The sequence below is a fragment of the Perognathus longimembris genome, chromosome 3, assembly GCF_023159225.1.
Source record: "Perognathus longimembris pacificus isolate PPM17 chromosome 3, ASM2315922v1, whole genome shotgun sequence".
Classification (NCBI taxonomy): Eukaryota; Metazoa; Chordata; class Mammalia; order Rodentia; family Heteromyidae; genus Perognathus; species Perognathus longimembris.
The window spans coordinates 5,923,476-5,937,340 of NC_063163.1; positions in this window are offsets into that span (position 1 = coordinate 5,923,476).

A 13,865-nucleotide genomic window follows, 5' to 3' on the forward strand; every position below is an offset into this window, starting at 1 on the left:
GTGCCTGTTCATCCTTAGCTGCTCAGGGAGGCTGAGATCTGAGGATTGTGGTCTAAAGCAAGCCTGGACAGGAAAGTCTGAGACTCTTAGCACCAAAACCATAAAGGCTAGAAGCAGAACGGTGGCTTTGTGGCTTAGGCGGTAGGTGGAACACTAGCCTTGAGTGAAAAAGCTCAGGGACAGCACCCAGACCCTGAATTCAAGCACTGCCACTGGCATGCACAAGTGCATGTGGGCACACAGCCCGTACATAATTTCAGTGGATTTAGGAAGTTACCATGCTTTGCAGTTAAAGTAGTTAAATTTATAAAATTAATCTACAAGCATACAAGTGGCCACTCAATTACTTCAAATACAGATGATGTAGCTAGCCATTTAGAAGTTGACATAGCCCTGAGCAATGCTTAAACTACATTCCTACTTGTAATCCCTTGCTAGTACACGGTTCCCTAATCATGGTTAAGGACCGTATAATTGTGAGAAAGATGTGTGTGATATTTCTAAGGCTGCAACGAACGTGTAGGAAAAGACCTCATCTGCTTTCCTTCCGAGTGGCCACATCTTGCAGGAAATGATTCAGCCCTTTTCAGGTTTGAGCTATTTAAAGGACCCACCTTTCTGCCTCACTTGGGAAGAGAGTAATCACAAGCGCTCATCTAGACCAGTATTGCTTATCTGGAGGCATTTGGCGACGTCTAGAAACACATTAGAGTATCACAACGGGAGCAGGGGATTTCTGTGGTATCCTGTCCCCTAAATGGAAGAAAAGGATATTGTAAATACTGTCAGGCTGGGCAGAAGTGTGCACCGAGCCATGTGGAGGGGCTTGGTCTTCAGCCCGTTTGGAGATGAACGCATTTGCTTCCTTTGTGTTTGCCCTGCCATCGCTCTTACTCAGGCCATTATCAATTCTTACTTGTAGGAACTACAGTAGCTTATTATTATTCCCTATTTATTTACTTATTTCCCTATTTTATTATGACTTTGATAACTGCTATTTTCAACCCAAAAAACTTGATGTGAAACGGCCTGCTTGATGATACCAGCAATCGAAAGGCAGGGCTGGGGTGTCTCGAGTGTGAAGCCCCCTTTCCTATAAAGGGAGACTATCAAAACGTTAGCCTTCCCACTTTATACGGTTTTATTAGAAAGACAGTCTTGCTTCTTCTTCCTGAAGCTTTCTTCTATCAAATCCTGCTCACCCTGTAAGGACTTAAGACAAGTTTTCAGCCCAGCTTGGATACAGTCGTCCCTCGCTATATCTTGGTTCAGTTATTGAGACTTCACTGTATTATGGGCTTTTTAAAAAAAGAATAGTGATCCCTCACCTGTCGCCGGAGTTATGCTCCAGAGACCCCCCGTGATAGGTGAAAATCAGAAGTAGCAGTAAGGGAACCCGATACAGCGGGGGATGACCATCTAACCTGCCTTATTCACCTATCGCGGGGGTCACTGGAGCGAAACTCCCACGATAGATGAGGGATCCCTGTACTTTCTCCCCTCTCTCTTGTCAGTCCCACTGCCTTCTCATTAAGGACGATCCCATCCGTTTTAGAAACTACAAGGGAAGTAATACATTTTATTCATCTTTAAAGAACTCTTTGTTCAGTGCCTTCCACACTTACGAATTAAGACATTTATAGCAGAATTCCTAACTTATGAACAGTTTTTGATTTTATGCTTGTATTTTATATACCTGTTATTCAGACTTTCTCCTTCAAAGAACAGAAACCTCTACAATTCTGTTTATGGTAGTCTCTAATTGAGCTAATGTTGACTAGCTGCAATCTGGTAAGAGAAATTGGATATATGATGGGGAAGCCCATTAAAATACCTCCTTAAACACACATACACACAAGCTAAATAAGAATTAAAAAGTCTAGCTGGTTGTGGTGGTTCAAGCCTGAATTCTTAGTTACTTGAGAACAGGAAATCCAGCAATCAGAATTTGAGGCCAGCCTAGTCAAAAAGAAGTATGTGAGACTTCCATCTCAACCAGTGGCTAAAGGTAGTGGTAAATGGAGAACACAATGTCTGGACACAGTGGCACTTGCCTGACATCCCTCGCCACAAACAGGAAGATCACAGCTCGGCAAGCAGCACACTACCTTGAAAATAATATTAAAAAGCGCTGGAGGTGTCGCTCGAGTGGTAAAATGCCTGCAGCTGCACAAGTGGGAGGCATTGAGTTCAATCCCCCATCCTTAATATCCCCAAATAATAATGAAAACAGCTTAAGAAGAAAAAGGTTTTTACTCAAATCACTTCCTTTGTGTATATGGAGACAGGGAAGGGAGAGGCACGTGTGTATACTTTACCACAGTTTGAGAAACTCAGAGTACTTGTGGTTTCTTCCAGTGCTAATGAATGCCTCCTTTGCTAAGGCAAAACCAACATCAGAATTAAGCCTGAGGAGACTCGTTACAGTAGACTGAATCTAAACAGATGAAATTCTCTTTAGAATGTGTCATTGGTCTCATGATCCTCACTAGAGAATGGAAGAGCTCAGTAAATCTTTGTTGTAATCCGAAGAGGCCTGAATGATTTACTCCTGCGAAATGAATGCTGCTTTCCAGTTTTCCTGACTTAAGTGATGCCAAAGGAAGTATGAATTACATCTTCAGAGGAAAAATATACTGTATCCAAAATAGCATTGAAAAATTTCACCTTTAGTACACCCTATCCTGACTGAAATCAGATGTGCTCAGCAAGCTTCCAGTTCTACCTTTGTAGACTTAGGGAAAATAAGCAATACTTACATCAACCTCAGCCCCACCCTTCAGTTCTGACATCACAAGTAGTTCTTTAAAATGAGTGTAGGCATGGTGAAAGGCAAGTAACCAGGAGGCCATTGCAGAGTCTACATTTGGTTTACAGCACAATATATTACTATATTGTAGGAGAAATTAAAGGGAGCCCGTAGAGCAAAAGAAATGAGAAAATAAGTGCTTTGAGAAAAAGAAATCTGGCAGTTTTATCCTAAGAGACAAGTTACTGTATATGTTAGAAAGGGGCTATAGGACGTACTCCTACAAAAAGCCTATTTGGCCTAATGCAAATTAAAGTGGGCACCCAATATTTTAATTTGCTACATCTGTCAACCCTAAAGTTGTCCTAACAAAGGACTATACTTTCGAAATAAATGCAGAATACACAGTTACTGGTTGTAATAGAAATATTCAATCAAATGCCTCCTACCAATTCAAATGTATTCTATATTTTTCAATTATATGGCCATGATAATATTTAGAAAACATATAGAATGCTTTTGCTTTCTATGAAATTAAAATAGTTTTTAAACTTAAAAAGCCCCTAGCATTGTGTTTCACCAAGTGAACTTGCAATACTGCTGAAAGTAGGGTGCTATGAGCTCAGTGAAATGCCCACTGTGACACGTCCGGCCCTTGGGCCCAGAGCTACACTTGGTAAAACGATGAGTAGCACTAACATAGGCTTCTGGCAAAGCTTCGTATGCGGTTGAGATGGGCATACCACTTTTTATGTTTGGGGCATCTGAACTCAAGGACTTCTGAATGAGATACCAACCCATTTCATATATTACATGAAGATGTCAATGTCATATTATTTCTTTAAAAATCTAGCACGAGATAGATCAGAAGACAGCACGTTTTTGACACTATGGGACCTCCGAGAGTCTTGGATCTTTCAAAATGATTGGATGTTAATCTTGTTTATAACTTTCCTAGGAATTCTTTTTGAGGTAATACTCATAAAAACATATGCATCCCTTAAGAAGAAACCTGTGTGTCCAGGAAAGAGTAGTTCAGATTCCCAGCAGGTAAGGATGAAGTGATTAACTTACACTTTGCTGCTTTTCACACATAATTTGTTTCCGGGGGCTGGGGGTTCGTGCCCGTAATCCTGGCTACTCAGGAGGCTGAGATGTGAGGACCTGGATTCAAAGCCAACCCAGCCAGGAAAGTCTCTGAGACTCTTATCTCCAGTCAACCACAGGACTTGTTAGAGCACTAGCCTTGAGCAAAAGAGTGCAGGGCCAGTGCTCAAGCCCCACAACCGACAAAAAACAAAGCAAACTGATATTTGGATTCTCTAACATTTAACTTTCTCCCTTGAAACAGAGTGAAGATACTTGCCTAGAAAGCGTGGCATTCGGTAAATATCACACTATTTCTTCTTTTAACGTGGAGTTTTTCTAGCTTAAGTTTCTTCACTGATACTATGGTTTTTAATTCCTATTTAGCTCCGATGAGTCCATCAGTTGTCTATACAGCTCCAAAAAAAAGGTAAGTGATATGTTGTAAATTAAGTGAAATAGGTCATTTGTATTTGGTTGAAAAGTGTATTTGAGGGCTGGGATGTAGCTCAGTGGCAAAGCGCTTGCCTAGCAAGTGCAACGTCCTGGGTTCGATCCCCAGTACCAAAAAAGAAAACAAAAAAAAAAATACAGTTAAAAAAAAAACCCAACCGAAAAGTGTATTTGCTTCTGAAATAGAGAAGGATTTTGCTATGAGTACAGTGGAGTGTAACTGTTCAACATCAGAATTCATTCTAACATCTATCTTAAACGGTTGCTACATTCTAAGGTATGTTGAGAGTGTCTTCTATATTATTAAAATTATCTTTCAAGCTAAAAATTATTATTTTTAATATGTATTTATTAATTAAATTTTGTTGACAAGGTGGTGTGCAAAAGGAGTACATTTACATAATAGGGCAGTGTATACATTTCTTGTGATATCTTTCACCCTCATTTTTCTTTCCCTTCCCTAGATCAGGTAGGCATATATACAATACCCAGTGAACCAAAAACATATACAGTAGCCACATGGCCTATGCCAAAGGAAATTCACCTAGGACTTTAAATATAATGTCAACAATAGAGTTTGCTTATCCTTGTCTTATATGATCATATGCACATAGCTGTTGAGCTATTGTGATCCACTGAGAGGTCTATTTTAGACCTTTTTATGTTTAGTAGTTGTTTGGTTTTAGTTACATAATGTAAGGTTGCTGACCCAAACCTGTGGGAAATATCATTTGACAAGAAGTTTTTTGTTTCACAGACCCCTCCCCCCCAACAGTCATATATCAAGGAGACCATGCCCCTTTGTTCTCTGTGTTCTAGGCTCGCCTCGCTCAACATTATTTGTTCGAATTCTGACCATTTCCCTGCGAATACCAATATTTCACCATTCCTAAGCGCTATGTAGTATTCCATTGTGTATAGGTACCACATTTTTTTGATCCATTCTTCTGTAGAGGGGCATCTGGGTTGTTTCCATATTTTGGCTATTGTGAATTGTGCAGCGATAAACATGGAAGTGCAGATGTCTTTTTGATATCCTGAGATCTGTTGTTCAGGATAGATGCCTAGGAGTGGTATGGCTGGGTCATAGGGTAGGTCTATGTTGAGCTTTTTGAGGAACTTCCATACTGTTCTGCAAAGTGATTGTATTAATTTGCACTCCCACCAACAATGGAGAAGGGCTCCTCTTTCCCCGCACCCCCTCCAGCATTTGTTGTTTCCTGAGTTCAGAGTATAGGCCATTCTAACTGGGGTGAGGTGGTATCTCAGGGTTGTTTTGATTTGCATTTCCTTTACTGCCAGGGATGTTGAACATTTCCTCATATGTTTCTTTGCCATAAAAATTATTTTGATAGATAAGAAAAAGTAAAGTTTAGAGAATCTCTAAATTTTTTCCTCTATAAAAAATAGTAACCGCTGCTTATTATAGTTCCATGAAGATTGAATCTGAAAATCATGTCCATCTAATTTCTTTCATTTGTCAGCTGGAAGGGGGCTGAATTGATTTAATCAAGTTGCTTTCGAATGGCACCTCGGGTTCTATAGGTGCCTTACATGCGCTCATGCGCGGCCCGTCATGACGCGAGCGAGATGGGTGTATGTTCAGCTTGACAGACAGACAGAAATTGGTGGTTGAGACATCAAAGTCATTCAGAACCAGAGGATAAACGTGAGGAAGTGATAAGCAGAACTGGGGAAAAAGAAGTGTTCAGTCGGAACAAGGGCTCCTACGTGTTCAGCCTCCGCGTGCCGTGATTCCTTTCCTGCCTGGGCGGGAGTTAATCCTTAGGTATTTCGAGGGGACACTGGGAAGATACAGCCGTGCTACCCCAGCTTGCGGTTTCACTTGGTATGGTTTCAGTTGCCAGAGGTCGACTTTGGTCTATTAAGGTGAATTAGACAATTCCAGAAATAAACAGTTCCTGAGTTTTAAATTGCATGACATTCTGAGTAGCATGATTGAATCTTGTCCAACCTTTCCAGGACGTGAATTAGCTCCAGCATACTTCCCGTGTAGATGCTATCTTCCTGCTAGTCAAATAGTAACTACTCTATGTGATTGTCTCAGCACTACTGAGTTCCTGCTTAACCTCACACAATACCCCAAGACAAGAGACAAGGTGCTGGCAGTTCAGATATGCCAAAAAGAAGTTGAAAGAAGTTTCCTTTTAGAGCTGGGCACAGGTGGCTGAGAGCTGAGGACGAGGTTTGAAGCCATGATCAGGAAAGCCCATGAAATTCTTTTTCCAATAAACTACTGAGAAAAAGCCACAAGTGGCATTGTGGCTCAAGTGGTAGAGCCCTAACCTTGAGCACCAGGCCTGGCCAAAAAAAAAAAAAAAAGCTTCCACTTAAAGTCTGAAATAAAGATTTTTTTTTTGAGGCACACTATTTGTCATATGATATACTGATATAATTGTTCTCCTTTATTAGTAGTAGTCTCCTAACTAATTCATAAGTTAAAATTTCAGGATGGTTCACCGATAAATCATGTACTTAGCATGCTACGGGCCCTGAGTTCAACCCAGAAACACACTTCTGAGTGGTGTGTGTGTGTGTGTGTGTGTGTGTGTGTGTGTGTGTCTTCACTGAGGAAAGGGTTAAGTTTTATGTCTATTCACCTTGTAGATGGAAGTAAGCAATGGAAAGCTTAGAGCTAGAGGTAACCATTCAGCAGTATTGACCAAGGGCTTCCCTGTGCCAGCCATTGTTCTAGGTTCTTAAATACACAGTGAACAAAACACAGATTCTTGGCTTTCCTTTTTGCTTTTGTTTGATTGTTTTGGAGGGAGGGTAAAATAATAAACAATAAGATAACAAATTACATTTTTCAAAAAGATGTAATGTGAGACTAGGAAAAGTTATGCTTGTGAGGCTTAGTTCTAGAAGGCCAAAATAAACAAAAACCCTGCTGATCTTACATTAGGTTTGGAGGAATGATTTGTTCCAGGTTTTTCTTGTGCTGGGTTCAGATCATGTCTATTCCTAAACTAATGTGATTCCTATGTTGCACTGAAGCTAGTCATCTGAAGTAGATTGGGAAATATGTGTTATTATCATTAATTCAACAAGAGATATGAAAAGCGACCTTGCTACCAAGAATTATATACTAAAAGTAACAAAAATGTAGACACAGCCTTATAAGTCTGCCACAGCTGCCATAGTCAGTTACCCACAAGGTATCAGAGCTTAGGTTTCTCCGACAGCCTTTCTTCTTGGTTTGTAGGTAGGCACTTTCTTGCTGTACATAATCTGGTTGTTTCTTGTATGCATATGCCTCTTTGTCCAGATTTTTTCTTCAGAAGAATTGAACTCTTTTTTTTTTTTCCAGTCATGGGGATGGAACTCAGGGCCTAGGCACTGTCCATGAGCTCTTTTACTCAAAGCTAGCTCTCTACCACTTTGAGCTGAGCCACAGCTCCACTTCCTGTTTTCTGGTGGTTAATTGGAGATGAGTCTCACAGACTTTCCTAGCTGGTTAGCTTTGAATTGTGGTCCTCAGATCTTAGCCTCCTGAGTAGTTAGGATCACAGGCGTGAGCCACCAAAATGCTGCTAAGAGTTAAACGCTTAACTCCTAAGAGCTAAAATAAAAGGATTCATGGTGCTGTTATAGGTGCTAGTGAGGAGGAAAGGTATGATCCTTTCCTTAGCCTTCATAAATAAGGCAGCATTGGAAAATCTGCCTCCTAGACCAGAACTCAGAATGCCTTTCTTCTTTTAAAAAAAAAATTAAAGATTTTAATTGTTAATGTAAAGGTGATGTACTGTTTCATAAGTCTGATAATGAGTACATTTCTTTTTGGACAATGTCACCCAGAACATTTTTCTTAAGGAAAACTTGGACTGGACACTGGTGGCTCGCACCTGTAATCCTACCTACTCAAGAGGCTGAGATCTGAGCGTCACAGTTCAAAGCCAGCCTGGGCAGGAATATCCATGAGACTCCTATCTCCAGCTAACTATAAAAAGCCAAAAGTGGAGCAGTGGCTCAAAAGTAGAACATTAGCATTGAGCACAAAAGCTCAGGGATAGAACCCAGGCCCTGAGTTTAAGCCCCAGGGCCAGCAACAATAAATGAATAAATGAATGAATGAATGGGAGGCTGGTGTAGCTTATGCCTGTAATCCTAGCTACTCAAGAGGCTGAGATCTAAGGACCCCAGTTGGAAGTCAGGCCAGGCAGGAAAAGTCCCAAAGATTCTTATCTCCAATTAACCACCAGAAAACCTGTGCTGTGGCTCAAATTGGTAGAGCACTGACCTTGAGCCAAAAAGCTCAGAACAGTGCCCAAGCCCTGACTTCAAGCACCCCAATGGACAAAAAGAGAAAAAGAAGGAAAAAAAACAGGAAATCTTGTGGAAGCAAGGCATAAATAAGTAGTTCACATTGAAGCTACACTGGAGATAGAAAGATCATGGTGATATGAAACACTGGAAGGCTTTGGCGTAGGAGGACAACAAAATGGCTGTTGCTCCTGTTGAACGCAGAGACACCTTGGGGAGCCTCAGCGAGGTGTGGGTTAAAGCTTTAATGAACATTCAAGAGCATGAAAAGCAGGGGACACCCTTGGATTATGACTTGTAGCTCAGGAGGTTGAGACCTGGAGGATCTTAGTTTATGCCTGCCCTGGCAGAAAAGTACAAGAGATTCCATCTCCAGATAATCATCAAAAAGCCAGGCTGGAGACATGTTTCAACTGCTAGAGCACTCGCAATGAATGAACAATGCAAGAAAACTCAAGGCCTCTGAGTTAGAGCCTCTCTGTGGGAAAGTTCATTTATTATTTTGGGTCTGTAGCTTTATAACCAATAAGCTCCTTGTCCTCTTCTCTCTTTCATACTCTGGCCCTTTGTAATTAAATTTACTGCATCTTAGAATTTTTCTCTTATTTTAAGGGTACAAATGAAGAGTTTCAGAAGTTTGGGTTGGAGGAGTGGCTCAGTTGGTAGAGCGCTAGGCTGTGAGAGAAAGCATCAGGTACCAAGTTCAAGTCCTGGTCTCAGATGTTAAAAAAAAAAAAAGTCTCAGATTTTGTTTCAAGTTTCAGACTAGTCTTTTCATACAGTGATTTTCAAATTTTATCGGGCATCAGAATCACCTAAATGGCTAAGACTCAGATTTCAAGTTGGGTGCTAGTGGCTCACACCTGTATTCCGAGCACTTCACAGGAGGCTGAGATTTTAGGATGATGGTTCAAAGTGAGTTAGGGCAGTAGAGTCTGTGAGACTCTTATCTTGAATTATCTATCAAAATGCTGGAAGTGGATCTGTGGCTCAAGTGGTAGAGTGCTACACCTGAGCAAAAGAAGCTCAGGGACAGTTCGTAGGCCCCGAGTTCAATCTCCAGAATTGACATTAAAAATAAAAGGATGCAGATTTCTAGGCTGTACTAGCAAAGCTTCTGATTCAGTAGGGATAGGGTGAGGCTTGGAAATTGGCATTTTTAGCCAGTTAAGACATTTTGTGAGAGAAACAGAACCAATGGCATGTACACAGGTGTGTATGCAAATATACTATTAGTTCTGTGTGTGTGTGTGTGTGTGTGTGTGTGTGTGTGTGTTAGGATAGTTGTAGTGACTAGCAACATGTGCAGTGAAGTCTAAGGACCATTTCTGCTTCCGCTGGGGAGGTTAGTCTTTTGTTCTATTTGACCTTTTGCTGACTGTAAGAATGATACCCATGTTAGGCAGAGCAATCTGCTTTTCTTCGAGTCCATGGATATGAATGTTAATCTCATTCTCTAAACACTGTCACAGAAATATCCATTGTTATATTTGACTATGTCTCTGGGTACTGTGGCCCAGCCGACATGACGCATAAAATTAGCTACCACATTAAGCATTGCTGATGTTATTGATCCTGAACACTCATTAAACTGACAGTCATTTGAAGTAAATGGATCCTTTAATATGATCATTACCCCCTTGCTCTGACTCCCAAATTGTATTGAGAAATACTCTTTCAAAATGTAGGCTTTTCAGTTAGTTACAAACCAATAGCTGTTAAGATATTGTTGATTATCTACAGAAAGCTATAGTTTATACTACTAAACTTCTGATAAAATTTCCAAAAAATTATTTTCTTCTGGTAAAAAGTTCATGTAGAGAACAGAAACAAATTGATATTCTTTGTAAAAGAACAGTAATCTTGGCACTTCGACTCCTTGGTGTTTGTTTTTATAAGTTAAAATAGATTTCTCTCATTCTCTGAGATATGTAAACAATTTGCTTTACCAGCTGGTTGGTTAATTTAAAAAATGAAACTAGGTAATTATTCTGTAATGTGGATAGTATTTTTCTTTTTTCTCTATGTTGATCTGTTTTTACTTATGATATGGAGTTTTCTTAACTTTATGGAGACCTTGTCAGAAATAACTCCTAAGTGAAATTTCATTTGCACAGCCTTTTATGTTTTAGAGATGACATCTTTTCAGAAAATACTACTTCAACACTGACATCCGAAGAAAATGAAAGTAACCTTGAAGATCGCATTTTATCCTCAGATGAAACACTAGGCACAGGGACCATTGAGAGTGACTCTCAAGTAAACTTCTATTGCAAACGCCACAGGCCGTTTCCGGCTGGTGCCAGCTCATCTTCGTCATTGCTTAATTCAGAAGTCAAGGAAACATTTCAGAGCCATAGAGAACATTCAGAAAATAAATATGAGCCAAAACATTTTTCTTCAAAAAAATTATTTTCCATAATGAAAACCAACAAAAATAAGACGCCAGAGTTTTCTTCTGATCTTAGTTTATCAAAAACTTCTAAATCTAGCAGAGAAAGCAAGGATCTCAATGTGGCACCCTTCCCGCCTGCTCATTTATTTCTTCCTAGACACCAAGTCAGACTTCTGGAGGAAAATGTGAGACATCGAATTTCTTTAAAACCCAAATTTACACTACAGACTAAGCATAATGACGTATATCCAAGACCCCAGGAGAACTCTCAACGTCCTGTTGAAATGCTTATTTCTGCCCAACCACAAAATTCTTTTCCAGAACAAAACGCTATTCACAATCAAGGGTTTTGTGATGCCCAATATGCTAGTCAAGCCCAACAATGTATGTACAACCAAGAATCGGTCAGTAACCAACCTAGTAACACAGGCAGCTATTTTGATCGAGATTTGCTGGTGAAACCATTGTCCAGCAGCACACAGGGCTCCTCCCAAGCCCGAGATATGGATAGGAGCCAACATTTCATCAAAGTTCCCTGTATTATTGAGGTGAGAGATTTACTCAAGAGTCTAGAGGCGAATGAATACTTGGGCCATGCCCAGTATTCTGCGTGTTTCAAAGATGCAAACATGACTAAATGTTCAATCAAGGAGCAAAATAGTGGTTTTGAGAATGCTGAATGTTTAGCTTTAAGTCCAAATTCAGTTGTTAAAGGTATGCCACAACTAAAGGAGAAAATGCCAGAAGCCCAGGGAAAACTGGCTTCAACTGAATTAAGTCAGTATTCTGGAAAAAGTTCAATGCCTTTGCCTACCATTAAAGAGCAGAAAAACAGAAAAAAATCATCAGATGATAAATGCAAACTCAGTCTTAAAGTTCCGTCCCTGAAAGCTAAGAAAACATCCACTTCACAGATGTTTCAAATCATAATGTGTAACACTTCAAAAAATAAGGATGAGTTAGGATCGAATCCTAACACTGACAAAGAAGAATTACATCTTATTTCTGTCTCTAAGATTATTATTCCATACATTAAAAAGCATTCTAGAGCAAATCTAGTGAAAGTCCTACCAGAGGTAATAAAATGTGACTATTTTGTGAAGACACAAAATAAGTCACCAGACATAGAGAAAACCAATTATGTGGGTTCTATTGAGAGAGGAACGTCAGGCATTATTGAAAACTTAAAGCAATGTGGCAGAGAAAATACAGCACTACAAAGAATTTCATCAGAATTGTTGCCTCCATTTGAACAATCTTTTGTGGTCAACACTGATAAAGTAAAAGCACCTTATTTCTTTTTAGAAGAAATAAGCAAGAGGAGCAAAGAATCGCCTGAAGACCCTATTGAGCAAGCATTTCACCTGGATATTCCAAAGCGTGGGATAGCTTCAGAAGAAGCTATGTCAAAATCTCAACAGGAACTAACCTCATCTCTCAGAGTAAAAACAAACAGAGAAATAAAAATGAAGGAAGATCTACAAAATGCAGTGAACAGAGAGGAGTTACTAGCTAGTACACCAAACCTGCAAGGGGACTGCCCAAAAGATAATATACAAAAACCAGATGATTTACTGAAAATTGTTCTGGAATTCTCAGATGTCAATTTGCTTATTTCTCTAAGACCCAAAAACCATAAAAACAGTGAATTACAAGGCATAAAAGTACAAGCAAATACTGAACGTGTACATCTAAAGAAAAAGATACCATTGTCGCCCAACATTACAGCACATGGTAACCTAACTGAACATGAGAAAACAGAATTCAACACCAGAGGCAGTATAAAAAATATGCATCACACTAAAAGCTCATCTGATGTATTTAATGATACAACCTATGCTACCATTTCAGAAATGCCTGATACAGAAATGCATAGCAGGTCAAGTGCCAAAGTAGGTACATCAACAATAAGGCTTAGTAATTCAGTATTAAAACAAGAGAAATTACAAGGTGAAAAGGAAACAGAGGAAGCAAAACAGATTGATGAAGGCTCTGTAGTTAAAGAGCCACAAAAATGCGACAGAGAAGAAGAGAAACAGAGAGCAGTTCTACCACCGTCAGAAGACCTCAGGTTCTGCACTGATAGAAAGAAAAATGGTAAATGTGTCAGATTTAATATAGAACCCATCAACTTGGAAAGCAAAGCCAATAAAGAGCAACCAGTGTGTCCACAAATTCCTTCTATACAAACTGCTACAAGGACTGTTCCATGCCCTATAACTGATCAGTTCCAAGTAGAGAAAGTGAAGCAAAACATATCCAGACCTACCAGCAGAGAAAGTGCTCTTGCTCCTGTGCATCCACTTATGGCAAAGAACTTGCCAGTTGGTGAACATTCAATTGAAACAATAAAGAATCGGGTCCCCTTATCTGAAAACCTCAGAAAGAAATTAGATGGTCATATTGCGCAAGAGAAGGAAGACTTAAAAAGTGGTTTATCTTCAGTTGCTATAGAGTCCTTTGAAACCAGAAAAAAATTGTCAAGAACAAAAACTGCACTCAGTGTCAGACAAGTAATTAGAAAAGTAAAGCAACCTGCAATTTCACAGATGCTTTATATCAATGGACATGACACTTCTAGCCATAGAAGAAAATTGAGAGATAATGTTGAAATTATCATTATACAAATGCTGCAAGATAAAAGCTTGACAGCTGAGCTTCTGAATGTTTACCCTAATGTGTCTGTTTTGCCAAATCCTGGAATGTATATCAGATTAAATGCAGAGAATTGCTGTTATCGCAAGTTAACACAAGGAAACCCCCAGCTTGACAGTACAGGGAAGCATTTACATTCCTTTTATGAAGAAAACACATCTCAAAACATGCTGGAAACTAGATTGCAAGATGAAATGAAATTGGTAGGAAAAGCTCAACCCAAATTAGCCCCTCTCGATAGCT